General features: G+C 42.2%; 1 protein-coding gene across 4 annotated transcripts in view; it reads right to left on the bottom strand.

Annotated features, from left to right (window-relative positions):
- Positions 1–21,578, bottom strand: part of Slc24a2 (solute carrier family 24 member 2) — a 237,682-nt gene that overhangs the window by 190,263 nt on the left and 25,841 nt on the right. The window lies entirely within an intron of this gene.

The following is a 21,578-nucleotide window of genomic DNA, read 5'->3' as shown; positions in this document are numbered from 1 at the left end:
GAGGGAGGGGGCTTCCATTGGGCTATATAATGAATAAATTGTAAAAACATAAAATATTTAAAAGAAACTAACTACAAAAAGTCCGATATATTGAATTACACTAAAATTATGGATTTTATTATTTAAAAAACCATCAAGAGAATGAGAAAGTTACAGTAGAAGAAAACGTCTGCAGAGTTCATGTCCCACCAAAAAATAATATTCTGAATATGCAAACACAAATCAGTGAGAAAAATATAATGTGAACACCTTACAAAACACATTCAGCTATGAAGCTAAGCAGCCATCAGATAATGTACTCGTTAAAGAAATGCAAACTAAAGTGAGAATGCAAACTAAAGTGAGAATGAAATATATCTCATGAAACAGCTAAAATAAAAAGTAGAGACATCAAATATTGACTCATGAAGCAACAAGAGTTAATAGAAGATAAACTGATTTAACTATATTCAAAACCCTTAGGTGATATTTATTAAGTTGACTGCATCCATATCCTAAGATGTATTTTGACATGTTTCAACAGAAATGTAGACAAATATATATTAGAGGACATGTGTGTCCAGAATGTTTACAGTTGTATTGTTTCTAATAGCCAAAGGTGGGAAACAACACAGGTATCAATGGGACAAAGAGTGGAGAAAACAGGGATGCCCTACAATGCAGCACTACAAGACCATGACGTGAAATGAAATAAGGTCTGAGACCTTATCAATAATGTTGAACTGAATTTAGATCAGAACATGCAGAAGAAACAAAACCAGACTCCTTTTTCTCACCCAGCATGAAAACCAGCTCAAAATGGATGAAAGACTGTAAGACCCAAGACTCTGAACCTATTACAAGAAAAAGTAGGAAAAAATATTTCAAGATATTGATATAAGTAAAGACTTTCTGAATAATACTCAAGGAAGGTAAGATATAATGCCAACAACTGATGAATGTGTGAGGGTCTCCAGTTTAAAAGACGGGGTTCAAGAGAAGAACAGAGTTGGATCCATTGTCAGGCAAGGGTTTACTGGAACTGACAAAGAGAGGTTGGAAGGAAAGCCTCAGCTTAGCCCAGGGAGAGTGGAAGGGAGGAGTGTTGTGGTAGAGGAAAGGGGTCCATGGGCACTGGACAGCACCTAAATTAGACAGAGACATCATATCTTCTCATAGCCCTGGATAAGGGGCTAGACCTAGTCAGTTGCAATGTGACAGCGGTCACTTGTCCCGCATGTCGTGTTTTTCTGTTGACGGCTTTGCTACATGGAAGGGCAATTCTCAGGACTGAGGTTGGATGAGGATTCGGCTCTTGAAGAGCCGTAGGGGAGAAAGGTTTGGGTGGGCATGGCCTGTCAGCTCTTACAGCCTCTGTGAGAAAATGCATCTGTATCCAGAGGGTCTGGGCTCTAACAGAGTGGTATGTTATGAAATTCAAAAGCTCCTGTACAATAAAGGGAATAAATGAGGGAAGAGATAGCCTACGGAATGAAAGAAAGTTTGCTTTTTTTTTTTTTTTTTTTGCCAGCAACATACTTGACAGAAGATCAATATCTAGAATGCATAAAAGAATAGAAATGTTAAATAACAAGAATTAAACAACCAGCTCAATAAATAAGCTAATGAAAAGAGCAGAAAGTTCTAAAAAATAAAATCTTCAAGTGGCCAATAAACATGAAAGAAACGTTCACCCTCACTAGCCATTATGGAAATGCAAATTAAAACTGTAATGAGATTCTATTCCACCCCAGTCAAAACAGCAGTCATTAAGAAAACAACAAATACTTGCGCATATGCAGACAAAAGCAAACCCTTGAATGCTGCTGATGGGAATGTAAACTACGCAAGTTTGGGACTGATATAGTGTTCCTCAAAAAGTGAGAGGGATTCCAAAACTGCACATCAAAGTTTATTACAGTGCTGCCCGTAATAGCTAACTCACAGAATCATCAACAGAGGAAGACATAAAGAAAATGTGGTATATATACACAATGGAATTATTTTAGCCATAAAAAAACAAAGTTGTGTTGCTTTTGGGAAATTTTGTGGAACGGGAAAGAGTCTTGGTAAACAAATTAACTCAGTCTGAGAAAGACAAGGATTGGGGTTTTTTTTCTTTTTCCTCTCACGTGGGTCGTAAACTTTTATATAGAAATATAAAAACCGTATGTGTATAGATGACATGAGAGTAGGAGAGTGAATAGAACTACTGGGAAGGGGAGCAGAGGAAAGGGAGTGGGACATGGAGGAGGAATACACACAAAGAAAATGTACTTAGGCATCTGGCACACGTCTGTAATCCCAGCACTCAAGAGAGGCAGAGGCAGAGGCAGGCAGATCTCTGTGAGTTCAAGGCCAGCCTGGTCTACAAAGTGAGTCCAGGACAGCCAAAGCTACACAGAGAAATCTTGTCTCAAAAAAAAAAAAAAAAAAAAAAAAAAAACCAAATAACAAAACAAAAACAAAAACAAAAACTTCATCAAGTGGCAATTAAACACAATGAATAGTAGGTGAATGACAGTTCAATGGAAAGCTGAAAGGGACATGGAGACTGTTTGATGACGCAGGGTGGAAAAACACTCCTGATTGTTACAGGTGGACACGCAAGTTCAGTTTTTGTACATTTGAAACTTTTCATTACAAAAGGAACAACAGTAATTTGTTGAACAAACAGTGTTTGTTGAGTCTTACAACAGCCGTGTGATGATTTTCCAGCCTTCTTCTTTCAAATTAGATTTTCTGGCTTTATTTGAAATATACAGACACCGTTAAAACTGTCCCTTAGGGAAAACAATTAAGATGCTACATTCTAAAGGCTTTTCCTAGCACCTGGTCTCTGCATCTTAGGTTAGTCTCCAGCCGAATGGCTTTGGGGCTATCACTGTAAGTACCTCTCAGCCCTCATTCTGCCCTGTATTCTTGCTTTATGACACTGGAGAGGGGCTCCACAAATTTACTTTTCTTTACCTTCTGGCCTCCTGGTTCTTTTAAAAATGGGATGCTTTGATAGTCTGCAGGGCAGAGCCTTTCAGAGGCCCTCTGTGGCAGGTTCCTAGGTTGTTTCCTGTTTTCTTCTTCTTCTGATGTCCATCCTCTTTGCCTTTTGGGATGGGGATTGAGCATTTTAGTCAGGGCCCTCTCTCTGGATTAGTTTCTTTATATGTACAGATTTTAGTAGGTTTATCCTATGTTATATGTCTATATGGGTGCATATATACCATGTGTGTCTTTCTGCTTCTGGGACAGCTCACTCAGGATGATCCTTTCCAGGTCCCACCATTTACTTGCAAATTTCATGATTTCCTTATTTTTCATTGCAGAGTAATACTCCATTGTGTAGATGTACCACAATTTCTGCATCCATTCTTCAGTTGAGGGGCATCTGGGTTAGACTTATGGCCAACTGTTGGGCAGAGTGCATGGAATCTTATGTAAGAAGTGGAAAATAGTAAGATCTGGAGAGGACAGGAACCCCACAAGGAGAGCAACAAAACCAGAAAATTTAAACACAGGGGTCTTCCCAGAGACTCATACTCCAACCAAGTACCAGGCATGGAGATAACCTAGAACCCCTGCAGAGATGTAGTCCATGACAGTTCAGTGTCCAAGTGGGTTACATAGTAATGGGAACAGGGACTGCCTCTGACATAATCTGATTGGCCTGCTCTTTGAACATCTCCCCCTGAGTGGGGAGCAGCCTTACCAGGCCACAGAAGATGACAATGCAGCCACTCCTGATGTGATCTGATAGACTAAGATCAGAAGGAAGGAGAGGAGGACCTCCCCTATCAGTGGACTTGGGGAGGGGCATGCGTGAAGAAAGGGGAGGGAGGGTGGGATCGGGAGGGGAGGATGGAGGGGCTTATGCGGGGATACAAAGTGAATAAAGTGTAATTAATAAAAAAAAAATGGGATGCTTACAGGAGAGGAGAAGCCTATAAGAGGAAGCAGGAAGGTGGGATTAGTTCTGTGCTTTTTACTTCCTGTGCATTTATTTCCTGTTTCCTGAGCCTTTCTGTTTCACCCCAGGGGTGACAGTGTCTCTTTGCAGCAGCTGAATCAAGTGCACAGATTTTCTAACACTCACGGGAGCGGTTTTATCACTCTGTGCTGTAAACACTAGCTGAGCCATTGGCTCCTCTGAGTTTTTTGGTTTTAGTAATTCTAGTATCTTCCTTTTGTTTCCCCAGTCCCTGGAGTGGCAGCTGCTGCCTGCAATTTCATCTCTCTGGTACCTTAAAGTTCCCTTTCACTTGAGATAATTAACAGCTCTCTACCTAGTTAACAATTCTTTATGGGAGGCCTGCCTTGCTTAAATAGCAGGTGTAATTTCTGCCTTCTAATTGGATCTAGACTGACAGACCTTCAAGAGTCACACTCTGTTCTTGCTTGCTGCTCTTGTGACTCGACATAGAATTATTGATTATCTTTTTATATCGGGCACACATTTGCCCAGAAAGTCAACAACCTCTTTGTTTTTACTGCAGCCTTGCTCCCACTCTAGGCACACAGAACAATTTTATCTGTTGGAAAATTCAGTTATCTCAATTAGCATTTTAAAACACGACTGCTGAAAACTAAGCCATTAACCTTAAACAATATTGCGGTTACCACAGTACGTAAAATGGGATAAGCTGAGCTAAAAGCCACATGTTTCCCACATGTTTACACTGTTTTTCGAAAAGCTTCTCACTGTCAATGAAACTGATCAGGTGTTACTTGAGATTCACAGATCAGAAAGCCAACGTCCATCTTGAATTAATTTCCATTAAAGTTCGGGTGCCACTCAGTATGTGGAAGCTACATACTGAATTTACAAGTGAGTGAGCAGAAAGAAAGCTGTGCAGTGATGAGTGAATATTGCCCAAAGCCAAAAGCTCCACATTGGGAGTTTAGTCACAGTGCACCTTGAAAAGATGGGCAGGCATTATCCTCGGGGAAAAAATTCAATAAACGATAATGAATTCTCCTGGATTAGACTAACTTCAAATGAAAGACAAGAGATTGGCAGCTCAGCTCCTCCATATTAACAGTCTGTTCTCAGTGTTCCATCTTTTCTGAGGTCTTAAAGACAGGAAATGAGGTCCTCAGTTGTACAGAAATTCCACTAGAGCTTTCTTGACCCAGTGCATACTCCTCAGCTAGAAACCTGGGGGAAGACCTCACTTTTTCCGTTTTCATTGGGTCATAAAAAGACACATAATCGACTGTTCAGAAAAAAAAAAAAAAAGAAGTCCTGAACCGATTTGGAAATGCATCCACCTCTGATAGTCTAGTTGACAACAGAAAATATACGTGCACTGATTGCCCTCTCCAAAGGGCAGATTTGCTAGTGTGGCCCTGATGAATATCCACAGCACTCCTACAGAACAAGCATGTTCTCTGCTACCTTTTCTTTTCATTTTTAAAGTTATTTCTCCTGATGAAAAGACTTAGCTGTCTGTTTTTCTAGGGAAAAAAAAAAAAAAAAAACAGGTCACAACTCTGTTCTTTTGAGAAACAAAGGAATTCTGTATTTAACACCTCTTTTGCAAAGTAATAGCCTGCAAAAAGTTGTATTTCCCTTGCAGGAATCAGCGTTGAAAGAATCTGCTGATGAAGTAGTTAGGGCTGAGCTAGCCGATTACTGCTGAGGTGATGTCATGAGGTCAATCCGTTTATCACTTCTGTTCAAAGCATGCTTGATCATGCTCTCCTTTGTAATTCACCTGATAAATTATACAGAATTTTAGCAGGCTGCTCTTTTTAAGGAAACTATTTAAAATACTGCAGGCCTAATTTCTTGAATTTTTAAAACGATCATCTTTCACTGTGTCGCAAGTTTAACTGTGAAGAATGAAATGTTTTCCTTCAGTGGCATTTCTCAAGCTTTGTTATTGTCGCAGGACAGAAGACAGAGCGTGTTAGCCGTGGAGGCTGGGCGGAGGTGCACAGATCAATTTCCTTGAAATTATTAGCTGCTGGGGAAATTGTTTCACTGCTGCCCTTTTTTGAAGTATATACCAGTAAGGGGCTGGGGAGATGGCTCAGTGGTGAAGCACTTGCTGTGAGAGGGTGAGGGCCTGGATCCCCAAGAGCTCATGTGAACTCCAGGTGGGCAGAGTAGCCTTTCTGCAATCCCAGTCCCAGAAACCAGAGACAGGATCCCAGGGCAAGATGTACAGCAAGACTAGCCAGGTCATGAAGTATGGATCTGACTGAGGGACCCTACTACAAGAGTATGGTAGAAAAGCAATAGAAGATGATTACTAACATCAGTCCCAGGCCTCCACACACATCCCCCCCATATCTGCACCATATATATACCATATACAAGAAAACCCCATGCATCACACAGACATGCACACATATACCACCCTCTCTTCCTACCTTCCTGTTCTGTTTATCCCAAGGCACATTACTTTCATAATTGAAAAAAAAAAACATAAACATTTAGATGGAATTCTTGGTCCGATAGAAATTCCATTTGTGGACGGAGCCACAGCACACATGGATGGGTGTCTTGATTTGGTGAGTTCTCAGCTTCAGTTCACTGCTTCCACTTACACATATTGCTACTGGAGCAGAAAACTTCATCCTCTTACTGCAAACGGGCTGGTAGACCTGCTTTGTGATGTTTGTGATGCTTTTGGTACACCCTATTAATCCGTCAACACATTCTTCAGCAATCAGACCAAATTTCTCGTCTGTTTCCCAGGACCAAAGCCCTCCTCCCTCAAGTTGACAAGAAGTCTTATTTGTGCTCCTGGGAAGTTGAAAGTTACCATCTTTAGTCCAAGACTGTGCATCCTTTACCGTTTTTTTTTTTTTAACTTCCCTGGCATATGGGGGGGGGAGATAACTGTTCTTGCTTCTTCCCAAAGTCAACCCTTCCCCTTGTGTTTCTGAGTCTGTCTCCTCCAGCTATCTCATCATGTGGCTACCCTTCAAAGAGTGTCAGATTCTGTGCAAACAAACAGGCACTCAGAGATCTCCTGGTTAGGTCTAGGAGGGAAGGACCAGATGGGGCTGCTTAGCCTAAGAATAAATGCCCCAGGTAAAAGGAACTGCCAGTCTTGTTTCTGCCTACTTGCTGTCTGTCACATGGGAATTCAGATCTCAAGTTGCCACAGTAGATTTTCCAAAACCATAGAGAAACCTGGATTTCCATGCGAAAACTGATAACTCCTAAATGTTGGCCACAAACTTAGAAGATTGAACAATAAGGTACGTGGGTGAAATGAATACCTCATGGGCTCCCATCATATGTTTCATCTTTTGCCTAAAAATTCACTTAGCTCAGCTTCCCACTCAAGTACCATGTGATTTTACTCACATTTGCCCACCATCTAGCCGGAGACTGTTGACATCTTTTCCACAGCTAGAGCTCTCTCCTCATCCAGTTTTAACACATCTTCCATTCTACTGGATACGTACTTTCCAAGGTCACCAGTAAGAATCTAAAGACCCATTCCCAGGCCTAACTGTGTGTATGCATATACTGTTGTTGCGTAGAAGCTGGGGACTTGCTAGACACGCATCATCTCATTCCTTTCCCAAGACCTATTGAGCCGAACTCTGGGGCTGACTATGAACAGACAAGCGCTCCCAGTGAGGTCGACTGCCCTCTGTACCTGCCTAAAGATGCCAGGAAGGAGAGTTTATCTTTCCCTCTATCTTGCTGTGACACTTCAATTCTCTGTTCTACATCCTAGGGGGGAAAAAGGCCTTTTGTAGATGAAATACTTTTTATTTTTAGATTTTCACATTTTATCAATTAACTTTTACATGTAAGAACCTTGCGTGTTAGGAAAGTAAGTCAGTTTGTTTTCCTCATTCTGACAATCTTAGAAATGTAAACATCAGTAGTAAGAGATGTGTCAGAGTTAGTACCTACTTGGTTTCCTGACATAAATCACAGCCTTTTCTTTCTTTCAGTCTTTTGGCAATAGTATTAAAAAAAATACCTATACCCATTTAGCAGAATGATATTAGTGAGTTCTCCTCTAGGACCTAGTACCTATCTAACCATAGGTTCTTGGCCAGATAATGGTAACACATATGAGTTTCATCTTGAGGAGTGGGACTTATAGCCAATCAAAAAGTAATCGGTTACTACCACCATTGAATAAGTAGGCATGTTTTGCCAAGCCAGTCAGTACTGTAGCTCACAGGATTCACAGTTGGGGATGGTTGATGATTACTTTTCTCCTCCAATAGTGTGCATAGTCCCTTCCAGCACTATAAAAGCTAGCCAGTAGGAATGAAGCTTTCAGGTCAGTATCACTCCTAATGAGTTATTGCTATACTCATAGGACAATACATCTCTCAACTCTCATCTGAGAAGTTTTTATTTCCAGTAGATGGTGATTAACACAGAGATACACAACTGGCCAAGATGCAGAGAAAATGAGACTTCAGGATGCTCAGAACTAAAGCAACCATTTATAATGCATGCTTTTTAACCCAAGACTAAGGAATGCTTTCTGGACTGTGTGTGTGTGTGCGTGTGTGTGTGTGTGTGTGTGTGTGTGTGTGTGTGTGTGTGTAGGTGGTATAGGAATCAGAGGTGGTGGAGGATTACAGGAAAACAGTGTTTTCTGTTTTGTGAAGGGGGGTGGCTTCACAAAGAGCTCACAGCGTTGTGACAGCATACCCCAGACCTGTGAAAGCCCACGCCAGAACAAATCCCATCATGGAGATGACAGTTAGACACAGAATCCCACCCCTAGCCCCGGAACTCCTGGTGATTGTCAGCTACTGAGAGGGGGAGATACAGCGCTTTCTGAGAGTGTAGCCTCTGGGAGGCTGAGCAAACTTTTTCTTGGATCTATACATTCAAAAGTATTTTGGCAGCACAAAATGGTTTTGTTCTTTTTGTTTGTTTGTTTTAAAGGACACAAAGTTGGGTGTGTAGGGAAGAAGGATGGATCTGGGAGGAGCTGGGGAAAGACAGTAAATATGAACATCTTCAAGAATAATAAAAATTAAAAATTACTTGTAATAATCAGCTATATTAATGACAGAAAAGCTAGAAAATACAGAAAAAAACAGGGAAGAAATCACCCACAATGCCACAATCCTATACTCCATAATATATTTTCCTTTTAGCCTTTTTCTTTTTCTTTTGAATGCCATAGCATACACTACTTAAGTACAATCCCTTTTACAAAGGCAAGCACAACTCTGTGAGGAGATTCAGGGCTCCTTGATTTTCAACCCGTGGTGATCCCAACCTTCATGAGGTCATATGTGAGGGATAGACTTTATGCGGCTTTTGCTCATCAAATTTCTAAGTAACTGTAAAACAGATGCAAAATGTAAATAAAATTGAACCAGCTTTGCTGAGATTTTTAGGACTACCACAGAGGAAACGTCTACTCCTGATGTGAAATATTCAATATGCCCTATAAAAATGAGCACCTGAGGCAATCTATCTAGAGATAACATCATAGACTCAGTGAGACTAACTGTAGTAAAATTCAGTAACAGCAGCCCTCCATTGCCATAGCTGTGCTGTGTCAAACGAAATTGATATCGCTTCCTAAGTAAGGAAAAAGCACTCCAGGACAGGCATTGAAAAGCTTTTAATTTTTATTTATTGATTGAAGGAATTTATCCCTGATTCTGGAATTTCTCTCACACCCAGTCTTTCCTTAACTTCATATTCTGCAGCTAACACTGGAGAGCCCTGGGAAACTCATAGAAGACCAAGCTCGTGCTATTTCTGACCAGCAACACTTATAGAACCTACTTTTAGGGTCTGTTTTAGCTGCACTTGCTGGTTTGCCTGACTGCGAACAAGGCTTTTTCCCAAGGTGTTCTTAGTTTTATGTGGGCAGTTGAGGTAACTTCCTGCATCTTTCCTTCTAATGGAATTCTAACACTGAAATCAACAGTTTTGCTTCACAGCCCATTTTTTTTTAAGGGGCAGAGTAGGAATTCTTTCTTTTTTAAAAATTATTTATTTATGTTAAATCCTGATTACAGGCCCCCTTCTGTCCTCCCAGTCCCTTTCTTTTTTAAAAAAAAACTTTCTTTAAAAATTTATTTCTTTTTTTTATTAATTACAGTTTATTCACTTTGTATCCCAGCTGTAGCCCCCTCCCTTGTCCCCTCTCAATCCCACCCTCTGTCCCTCTTCTCCAGCCATATTCCTCCACCAGTCCAATAATAGGGAAGGTCCTCCTCCCCTTCCATCTGACCCTAGCCTATCAGTTCTCATCAGGACTGGCTACATTGTCTTCCTCTGTGGCCTGATAAGGCTGCTCCCTCTCTGGGAGAGGTGATCAAAGAGCCAGCCCATGAGTTCATGTCAGAGACAGTCCCTGTTCCACTTACTAGGGTACCCACTTGGAGACTGAGCTGCCATGGCTACACCTGTGCAGGGGTTCTAGGTTATCTCCACGCACGGTCCTTGGTTGGAGTATCAGTCTCAGAAAAGACCCTTGTGCCCAGAGTTTTTGGTTCTGTTGCTCTCCTTGTGGAGCTCCAATTCCCTCTAGGTCTTTCTCTCTCCCCCTTCTTTCATAAGATTCCCTGCACTCTGTCCAAAGTTTAGCTATAGTCTCAGTATCTCCTTTGGTATCCTGCTGGGTAGAGTCTTTGAGATGCCCTCTGTGGTAGTCTCCTGTCCTGTTCCCTGTTTTCTCCCTCTTCTGATGTCTATCCCATTTGCCTTTCTGAATGAGGATTGATCATCTTACCCAGGGTCCTCCTTCTTGCTTAGCTTCCTTAGGTGTACAGGTTTTAGTATGTTTATCTTATATTTCTAATGTCCACTTGTAAGTGAGCATTTACCATGTGTGTCCTTCTGCTTCTGGGATATCTCACTCAAGATGGTCTTTTCTAGTTCCCACCATTTGCCTGCAAATTTTATTATCATTTCATATTCTGTTATTTACAAGAAATAAAGTTTCACAGATAAAGAACCTCTGTACTTCCTAACTCAATTCTCAATCACAGCTCTCCATCACCACCCTGAGTTTGTTATTTATTATCTTCATATTTCTATGCAAGTGTGTGTTTGTGTTATACATATGTGTGCATGGGTATATAAATTTATCTGTGCGTATATGGAGGTAAGAGGGCATTGGGTGTCTTCCTCTGTCACTCTCCATTTATCTACTTCTGTTTGATTGGTTTTTGAGACAGGGTCTCATTATGTAGTTCTGGCTGTCCTGGAACTCACTATGTAGACCAGGCTGGTCTCAAACCCACAGAGGTTTGCCTGACTCTCCCTCCTGAATGCTGGGATTAAAGGCAAGACCCACCATGCCCTACTTCTCCATCTACTTTTTGAAACAGGGTTTCTCACTGACCCTGAAGCTTACTTCGGCTAGGTTGGCTGGGCAGGGAGCCCTCAAGCTTTTCCTGTATCTTTTTCTGAAAGCTGGCATTGCAGGCATGATCATGTCTGATGGGTTATGCTTGGCTTTTATGTAGATGTTGGACATTCAAACTTATGTCTTCCTGTTTGCATAGAAAATGCTCTTACTCACTAAGCTAAGTCCCAAGCCTCTCCCTCGTGCACTGTTATATCTTTACATTCTTTTCATTAAATACATTTATGCATATATTATGTAAATTTGTTTCTATAAATAATTATATAAAATACACTCATGATTTACCTTTTTTGTTCTTTTGTTATATTATGCAATTTCTTATACACACAGTCAGCTTCCTTAAGTCTCCAATTCCTAATATGTAAAACAAGAAAAATAACCCTACCTACAAGAGTAAAATGTTTAGCAGAGTATTCAGCAGGTAATAGGTATTTGGGAGAAGTTAATTACAGAATGTTCTTATCTGACACAACACTCTGCCTTTCAAGAGATTAGCTAAAGCAAATTCTTGCCTTATCTGAAAACTCAGTTTTACTATGTCTTTGGCAAATGCCAATATTTCTACCTGCTTTGTGTGACACAGAAACAGACCAGGCATGGTGATAGCACCATGGACTGATGTTACACATGGCATGATACAGATATACAAGTGCGTGCACACACCTCACACAGAGCCGCTGTGTCAGGAACTCATGCAAACTTGTCTGTATCAAACCATTTGGTGCACTAACACTCAAGGATGGCTTCTCCATCACCTCCATCTTGCACACGAGGAAACTGAGGCACGCAGAGTTTAACAAATTGCCTGAGATCACAGAGCTAATAAGAGGTGCCATAATAGGATGCTCTGAGCAAACAGATTTGCTCCTGAGCCTCTGCTCGCTGACGCTTGCCGCTTCTAACCTCTTTGCCTATACAGATTTTTCTATTTCATGATTTTTCCAAAGGCTACAAGCTCACAGAAGAGATACATATGAAAGTGAATGTCATGCTGCTGTATAGATTATCTGAGGAATTATTTACTAAGAATAAATCCCCAGAACTGTGTGCATTGGAAGCTAGCTCATGCTCAGCCCAGGTGGAATAGAGAGAACATTTTTATGCAGGCTGAGTCCCACCAGATCATTTGAGCACCACAGCAGGCATGTTTTCCAGGCTGAAATAAATGCTTTACTAAATGACAAAAAAACAAAAACAAAACCCTCTACATTTTTATCACAGGGTTTTATAACTGGTCTTCCACTGATACTGTGTGGTAGGTCATCTAAAAACTATTGATATACCAGTGGTAATTTGAATGAGAATGGTTCCCAGAGGCTCACATATTTGGATGTTTAGACCCCGGTGAGTGGAACTGTTCGGGAAGGATTGGGAGGCGTGACCTTGTTGGAAGAGATGTGTCACTGGCGATGGGCTTTCCCGGGCCCAATCTCCCTCTCTCTCTGCCTGCAGATTGCAGATCAGATGTGAGCTCTAGCACTGTGCCTGCCTGCCTGCCGCCATGATGATCATGGACTCGCCCTCTGAAACTGTGAGCCAGCTCCTAATTAAATGACTTATTTTAAAAAGGCGTTCATTGGTCATGGTGTCTCCTTACAGCAATAGAACTGTAATTTAGAATGACTCACTTAAATTCTAGGTGGTTACACAAAGCAGAAAAGGGTGCCAGGCAGGTGCCAAATGTGGATGGGTTGGGTCAGAATCAGGATCTTTCCCAATTTAAACTGATAGTTGTTTTTTTTTTTTTTTAAGGATTGAGTAGTCTCTTCATCTAGGCATACCGGGCCTGATTACTTTTTGTTGTTCCTTTGTTGTTGTTTTTAACAACATAACTCAAGAATGCCCCAGCTTCCTGGTACCACTGGGTTGACCAGAAGGAGAAAATATCACCAGGCAAAGAAGGAAAGAAGACTAGTTCAGCCTGAACATATAGACATTTGATAGACACTTTCACACCACAACAGGTTGTCAAAAGTGGTATCAAATATAGCCAACAACCAAAGATGATTTGGGTTGGTTTCATAATATCTTCCACACAGGGAAACTGGCCTAAGAAAATGTGCTTTTTATGTGTTTTGGAATCAATTAGTGAATATGACTGCAGAGAAGCAAAGTGCATGCTTTTTGCTTTCCAATGGAGAGGACACAGGAGGAAGCACACCTATGTATATAAGAAACAAAAAACCCCTCCCATCTCTGCAGCATCCATCTCTCTAGGGACATTTGGTTAAGGGATGAGACACATCTGATCAGCATAATCAGCTCCCAGAGCTATTTCCAGACGCCATCAATATGCCCCCAAGATTCCCATGAATCAGCAAAATCAATGTATATGTGTGTTCCAAATATTGACCCAGTTCACCTCTCTCTCTTGCTCTCAGCTCTGGTTGCTTAGGTGAGAAAGGGTTTTTCAACCCAGCTTCCCTGAATCTGCAGTCAGATTCACTAATTGTTTCCAAAACACATACAAGCCATACTTCTTTAGGCCAGTTTCCCTTTGTGAATGACATTATGAAACTAACCCAAACTGACTTTGGTTGTTGGCTGTGTTTTGTATTGCTTTTGATATAACCTGCTGGGGTGTGGAAGTGTTCACCAAATGCCAATGTATTCAAAGGTTTAGTCCTCAGCCTGCAGTAGTACTGGGAGCTTGTGAAACCTTTAGGCAGGTGCTTCTCTGTGAGTTGAAGGCTAACATAGTGAGTTACAGGAGACAGGTAAGAGTCTGTCTGAAAACAAACAAGCAAGCAAACAAGACGAAACAAAACAATACAAAACAGGTTTTCCTCTGTAGAAGGAAGCTGGAACACTGGAGAAGTGCCTCAAGGGGAAAATTGGGATCTTGGCCCCGTCTTGTCTCTCACTATGCTTCATAGCTGCCTGGCTCCTCCACCATGTGCTCCTGCCATGACAGACTGTGCCGCCAGTGGCCCAAAAGCTACTGAAGCCAAACAACCATAGGCTGGAACCACTGAAACCAGACTCCAAATTAACCTTCTCTACTTTAGTTCATCTTTCTCTAGAATTTGTCATCATAGATGGAAGGCTGACTAACACAGATTCGTCTTTTAAAAAGGTGGACATGTTACATTAAATGAATAAGACAAATGCCACCAAAGATTTTTTTTTTTAAAGAAAACAAACCACCAAAGCAATCTATTGCTTGTGAGATAAGAGAAGTAGAGGAGCATCATTCGGGAGACAGATTCAGCTAGCCATCCCGTGCAAAGGCGGTCATTCTTTTTTTTTTTTTTTTTTTTATAAGGAGACAACATACACATTGCAAGACCTGCACAAGAAGCTGGGCATGGTGACACATGCTTATAATCCTAACACATTAGGCAGGAGGACTGCCACAAGTGCGAGGCTAGCTTGGTTTATATAATGAGTTCAAGGTCAGGTGGTATGGCACTGTGTCTCAAAACAACGGCAGCAACAACAAAACTGGGAGCACACACATAGATTAGGTTTAGGGTCACCAGGCTTAGCAAATAAAATTCATGGTTCTTAAGAGATTTTGCATGGGAGAATAACAATCGGCTTTTTTTTTTTTATTAGGATGTTTGTCCCGATACTTTAGACATTACATATGTGAAAAAATTATCCAGTATTTACAGAAAATTCGAACTTTCTTGACCATCCTGTATTTTTTTAACAACCTTATTAGAAGGGGCCCTATAGACTTATAGGCCAAGTAGCCCCAGTACACATATGACTATTTGGGGGCCTGGTAACATTGTTCTTCTCTCCCAGTGTACATCTTTTCATTGAAGTGAATGATGCTAATGGAACCACAGTCCAATTCTCCAACTTGGAATCAATGTTTGTGAGAAAGTTCAGTGGAATATGCCAATTTGGAGAATGATTTATGTAGTTTCCAGACCCCCTGGGGACTCAAGTCAAGGCAAGAAGAATTCCAGTTACCCATGAGCACTGATGCTGCCAAGTAGACTGGTGTTTAATGAGAGAAACATCACCAAGCAATGACTCAGACATTAAAGGCAATTCTAACTAATAGCTCTTGAGGCTGGTTGGAGTGTGATGCCATACTGGGTTCCAGAATGCACAGAGATTTACTGCGGAGACTGGAGAGACCTCAGGGAACAGTAATTTCTGTGTCCCCTCTAGCTGTCTAAAGAACACTTTTACCTAAATACCTTTTTGCACAGCCAATAACATTTCCAAATTCAGCAGAGTTCGTTGCTTAACTTACTCTTTTTTTTTCTAACACCACTTGTCCTTCTATGATCCTGTTCAACTAGGGACATCACAGCAAGACTCCAGCAGTCCTCACTGAGCGCCCAGAGCAATCCCAGATAGCCAGTGCCCATTCTGTGTAAGATGGCTGTCTCTCAGCTTAAGGTGTTAACCTCGGTCTCCACAAGAGGGTCTTGACTAAGCAATTCCTGCACAGTCACTTCCTTTTTAAATTGACTCTCCTTGCTGGGTAAGCTATGTGTCTAAAGTGCAAATATAAGGAGGTCACTTCATTTATTAAAAACTGAACTGGCTTGCTTAGAGAAAATAATCTAAATTGCCTCCAGGCAAACGCACAAGTCCTTCAAGCGTTGGCTTTGCTCTTTATTTCTAGCCTCTTGGCCAGAACAGTCCCCAACAAACAGTCCCTGTTAAATGACCAGCCATCATCTAATGCTCTCCATACCAAGATGGCTTTGCACAGACTGTTTCATTGTACCTAATAACCTTTGTCTATGCTGTCTTCAGAAGACTCAGAGCTTGTGTGGCTGTTAGCCATGCATCCTGGAGGCCTCTTTCCTTCTCCGATGTGGAAGCTCCTTCCTGTTTCCTAGTCCACACCATGCAGCATAGGCCTCTGTTAGGGGGCTTTCCACCTCGTGCTGAGTTTATATCACTTAGGATTCTGAGCATGAGAGCAGGGACCATGCTTTTCTCATCTTCCAGCCCCTGGAACTCCCCACAAGCACCGACTGCAACAATTACTGCAGGATACACTACTACAGCATATGCTGGTAAGCAGCTCCTGTGCAGGTCTACTTTCTAGACCCCACATCTATTTTAAATTTCTAATGCTGACAACAACACTTATTCATCTCTATTTGACAGTAGGAAAATGGAAGCAAAGATGGAGGGGGCTGGCCCAAGTGTTGCAGCTAGAAACCCTAGAGGCTTCAATTCAGCTGCAACTGTGAAGACTTTTACACATTTCTATGCTCAGTCTTCCTTGGAAATTACTGCCAGGAACCTGAGGGCTGGGGCCTGGACAATCTTATGGAAATGCACTAGTTGGTTTTCGTGTACAGCCAGAGCTGAGAACCCTGGATCAACCACTTACTTCTTGGAAAATATAGTACTGAGAAAACAACAAGAGCTGATGAACATTTGGGTGGGGGTGGAGAGAAACCCAAACACTGGCAAGCTGACTCAGTAACTTTGAGTCCATGGTCTCATGGGCAGCATCAGCATGGTACCCTTGTAGGTGAACACGGTGTCAGGCCCACCTGACACTTGCCACTCCAAGTCCTTCCTGAATGCTGCAGAAGAGGCTCTGCTTCCTTCCCTAGTCAACGCACCATGGGGGATAGAAGGTGGAGATGGTGGGAAGGTGGAGATGGCTCCTTTCCAATGTGGGAGACAGAGGCAGCTCAGGGTGGGTCCCACATTTCAGAGCATATGCAATGTCTTCCCACCCAATCTCCACAGACAGGTCGGGTGCTGCTCCTCTCTACACCAGCTGCTGCTTTGGAAAGAGAGCTCCTTCTCTCCCACAGATGAGAATGTACAGCACTTTCCATGTAGTCGAGAGTTGTCGAATGGCAGAATCTGACCTTAAAAAATGTTCATCTGATGAGAGTATGACAGGCATCTGGTTATATGGCAGCAGAGCTGGCTGCTTGCCAGGGAGGAAAAAAGAAAAGGCCTGGAAACGAGGCAGAAAAGACTCAATTCAGGATCGCGTGACGACCTAAAAGGGTCTTCCTTAGCAGATATAAAAGACCTAGGAAAGGGGAATCACCCGGTATCAAAAGGATCCAAAGTGGCAGAATGATGAGGGCTCATGGAGCTATGGCAAGATTAATTCTGATACAGAAACTGATGGATTACAGTGGGATCCCAATGAGAAAAGGCAAGGATTCTCCAACAGTTGTGGCAAAGAAGTTGCTGTTTCTTTCAGGGTACACTGTCAAAGCGACTGTCACAGGCAGCAACCTGCCAGGTGGCATAGGATACATGGTAGAACAATCCTGGGTCTCAGCCCCTGGCTAGGCTCCTTTATAAGCATCTCTTTATGAGAAAAAGCTTTGTCACCCCACTAGGCTTCAGTTTCTCCACATACAAGTACTCGTAATAAATACTTCCCCCATTTGTTATGAGGAAAAAGAAATGAAAAACTTACTTCAACAATAGTTATCACTCATAAAGGGTGCTCTGGCTAGTTTTATGTTTACCTGACACAAGCTAGACTATTTTGGGAAGAGGGAAACTCAGATGAGAAAATACTCCCACCAGACTGCCCTGCGGGCAAGCCCTTAGTGAACTTTCTCCTTCCCCCCCATTTATTATTTATTATTACAATTTATTTACTTTGGGAGGGAGGGAGATGTAGCCCCCTCCCTCATCCCCTTCCTATCCTGCCCTCCCTCCCTCTTCTCCTCCCATGCCCCTTCCCTAGTCCCCTGATAGGGGAGGTCCGCCTCCTCTTCCATCTGACCCTAGCCTATCAGGTCTCATCAGGACTGGCTGCATTGTCTTCCTCTGTAAGAGGTAAGCCCTGGTAAGGGTGCTTGTCCCTCAGGGGGAGGTGATTAAAAAGCTAGCTACTGAGTTCATGTCAGAGACAGCCCCTGTTCTCCTCACTAGGGAACCCACTTGGAGATTGAGCTGCCTGGCATTTTCTTAATTAGTGATGTGGAAGGAGCCAGCCCATTGCTAGGGGTGCCATCTCTGGAATGGCAGTCCTAACTGCTGTAAGAAACCAGACTGAGCAGGCCCTGGAGAACAAACCAGTAAGCAGCACTCTCCCATAGCTTCCACATCAGTTCCAGCCCTCAGGGTTCTGCCTTGACTTCCCTTGATGATGGACTGTGATGTAAAAGTGTAATATAAAATGGACCCTTTTGGTCATGGTGTTTTATCACTGCAATAAACCTTAAGATACCAGGTATATGTGTGTGTGTGTGTGTGTGTGTGTGTGTGTGTGTGTAGTCAGTTCAGTTTTCTCTCCCAACAACCCTAGGCGGTAAGCACTATTACCACACCCATTTTACAGATGAGGAAACTGAAGTGCAAAGAAACTAGGTGTCCTCCCCAAAGTCAGACAGATAACTAGCAGCCAGGCTGGATTCTGACCCTGGATAATTTGATACCAGAGTCTTTGAGTCTGTGCTGAAACTGCAGTTCTATGCTGAAAGTTCTCTCTAGGGATTAGCAGACAAAATGAGGACAAATGGCAGATGCCAGAGAGATGGAAATGCCGGGATCCTTAAGTTGCAGTTTTCAAAGGAGGCTGCTGCTCTCTCAGATGCTGGCAGAATTTAGACCTCGATTCACTTTCACCTCCTGCTCTTTTTTATACTGTGGGTTGGTAAAGAAAGGCCTCATAAGATCCAGAGGACATCTCTTTGAAGTCCTCAAACTGGTGAGGGCTCCTCTGCACCAGCGAACAGAGGACAGGGGCAGCAGTGGAACCCTTTCTCAAACACGAGGGCTCTCAGCCTTAGCCCAGGCCCCCATAAGGACAGAGGCTCCACTTTCTCAGCTTCCCAAGTTCGAGCAGTTTAGCAACCCTGAATTTTATATTGTTTGACAATCGATAAGTCTTTTAAAAATAGATTTAGCTCCTATTCTATAGAGTTCTAAAGGTAGGAGGGAAGACATAAAAACGAGGGGAGAGAAACCCCTTAAATGATTACAGTTGCTCACACAAATCAGTTCCATACACTAGCACTTAGGCGTCATGACGGCACAGGAACAGTGTTTACTTTAAAACACCATCTTTCTATAAAGGTGCTCACCTTTGCTTTTCAGGGTAGTAATTAAAATTCTATTACAGTGTCATCTTAACCTCTGATGCATCAGCATCTTTCAGTACTTCCTGGAGTTTAGAATTTCTCCTCTTCTCTGCCAGTGTTTGCTTACTTAAGCCACCTCTTTAGAATAAATGATTCTTTCTAAATGACTGTCTCACCCAAGGTATGTAACAATGAGAGCATACACCCAGGGAGGGGCCAGGTAGGTATCTCCCCTTACTACATAGAGTAGAGAAGAGAGAAAATGAGTTCCTCCACCTTTCTCTGTTCCAGCCTCCCAATTCCTTACCTTCCTGACTGCGACAGACACAGCAGCTGTTCTGGGAGGCCAGTCTTAGAGAACAGCCTAGAAATCTTTCTCAGAGCTGTAGCCTGCCACTCTGTCCCTCCCAATTCATTTGTAAGCACTCCATTCCTTGCTTTCTTTAAAAATAACAAAGCATGTTCTGTTTTCTTTAACTAAGTCCAGAATGACACAAATCTCTGTCCTTCGGTGTGGGTATATAAGGACCAAAAGACTTAGGAAGGCAGCAGAGCCAGCAGTTAAGAACATAAGCTCTGAGCTTGGATGCTTGGACTTAAATTGTGGTCCTGCCTCTTACTTGCTTTATAACCCTAGGCTAGGGCCTTAATCCCCGGTTACTACATAATATGGTTATTATAGGATTACATGAGATTATGTATGTAGAATGCTTACCGTAATACGTGGTCCATAATATTGAATGAATGTCAAGTTCTTGTGCTATGTTCCTATAGAACCATAGTCTTTTATAGCATTTATCACTCGGTATTGATTAATCCTCTTGGCTACAAACCCAGAGGTTGCCTACTAAACGTGAACAAAAAGCACAGGAATATCACAAACTCCAGCCAAAGAGATTCAGGCACAACTCTGAAGGAAAATTAAAAACTATTATAATTCGACAAAGCGTAACTATATTGTGGTGCATTGTAGAAACAGAGTGTGGAACAAGTGAATGATACAGAACACCGCAAGAGATGGAGCTGGCCAGGTCTGCCCTAGGCCACTCAAGGATAGAGGAAACCTTGGCTGAGAAGCTGCTCCATTTTTCTCAGTAAGGTCACCCCTGCTGTGGGCGAGTCTGTCAAGCTATTTTAGCAAAGTAACACTTCCGAAGCCATCTTGATGGAATCATCTGGCTCCCCATTTGGTTATCTGTATAAACCACTGTGTTGGACAGACCAGTCAACTTGACAGCTTAATTTCTCATGGTAAATTAATAGATGGTCACCCTGATTATTATAATTTGCTTTCTATGTACTTGCCTACAGGCCAATAAAGTACAGTCCACTCAGTGTTGGAGATGTAGCTATGATTGTGTTTTAGGGGCCCTAATTGGATTTTATAATATAAAGAGCAGTCATAATGAGCACGTTAATATGGGTTTATACTGTTTGCAGTGACTCATGCAATCAGGCATACAGCACTAGGATGAATACTAAGTTTCTGAGAATGGTAAATTGACGGAGTTACTCGCTCCCTGTCCCCAGTGCCTGTGATAACCTTGAAACTTGAGCATCCAAACACCATGATCTGCTTCTATCCCTGGGAGTTCCTGAAGTGCAATGATCGTTTCTAGTCTGGATGTACCTCCAAAATACGCAGCTGAGTGCCAGGCGCACACACAGTTGACATATAATAAATATTTGATGAAGGAATCCATCAACACACGGATATGTCCTTCTTTAGAGCTGTTTAAAAAACTAAAGAAACAAAAATGAGAAGAAAACTATTCTCAGGGCAATCTATGTAGGGTGAATTATGGGCTAAATATTCTACAGTGATTCTCTGGACAAACTCAAAGCTTGGCTCTTGGTATTCTAACATTGGGTATCTTCTTTCTCTCCCCCGCCATGCTAATATGTTCTTTAATTTCCACCCTGTACTAACACATTACATTATAGTACAGGGCAAATTTGATGAGCCAATACTGATCAACCACTATTAAGTGAATCATTTACATGATGATTCACAGTCTAGGTTGTGTATAGTTTTCATTATTTTTAATTAATTAATTCTCTTTACATCCTGATCATAGGCCCTCCCTCCTTTCCTCCCATGTTCCATCTTCCCTCCCACTTCCTCCTATCTGCCTTCCTCTACTCCTCAGATAAGGGGAGCCTTCCCCCTACCAACTCAAACCAGCACATCAAGTCACATCAGGACATAGCACGTCTTCTTCCCCTGTGGCCTGGCGAGGCAGTCCCACCAGGGGGAAGTGATTGAAAAGCAGGCCACAGA

Source organism: Psammomys obesus, unplaced genomic scaffold, assembly GCF_907164565.1.
Source record: "Psammomys obesus unplaced genomic scaffold, mPsaObe1.curated_primary_1811, whole genome shotgun sequence".
NCBI lineage: Eukaryota > Metazoa > Chordata > Mammalia > Rodentia > Muridae > Psammomys > Psammomys obesus.
The sequence above is the reverse complement of the archived record's forward strand: the minus strand, read 5'-3'. Positions and strand labels throughout refer to the sequence as shown.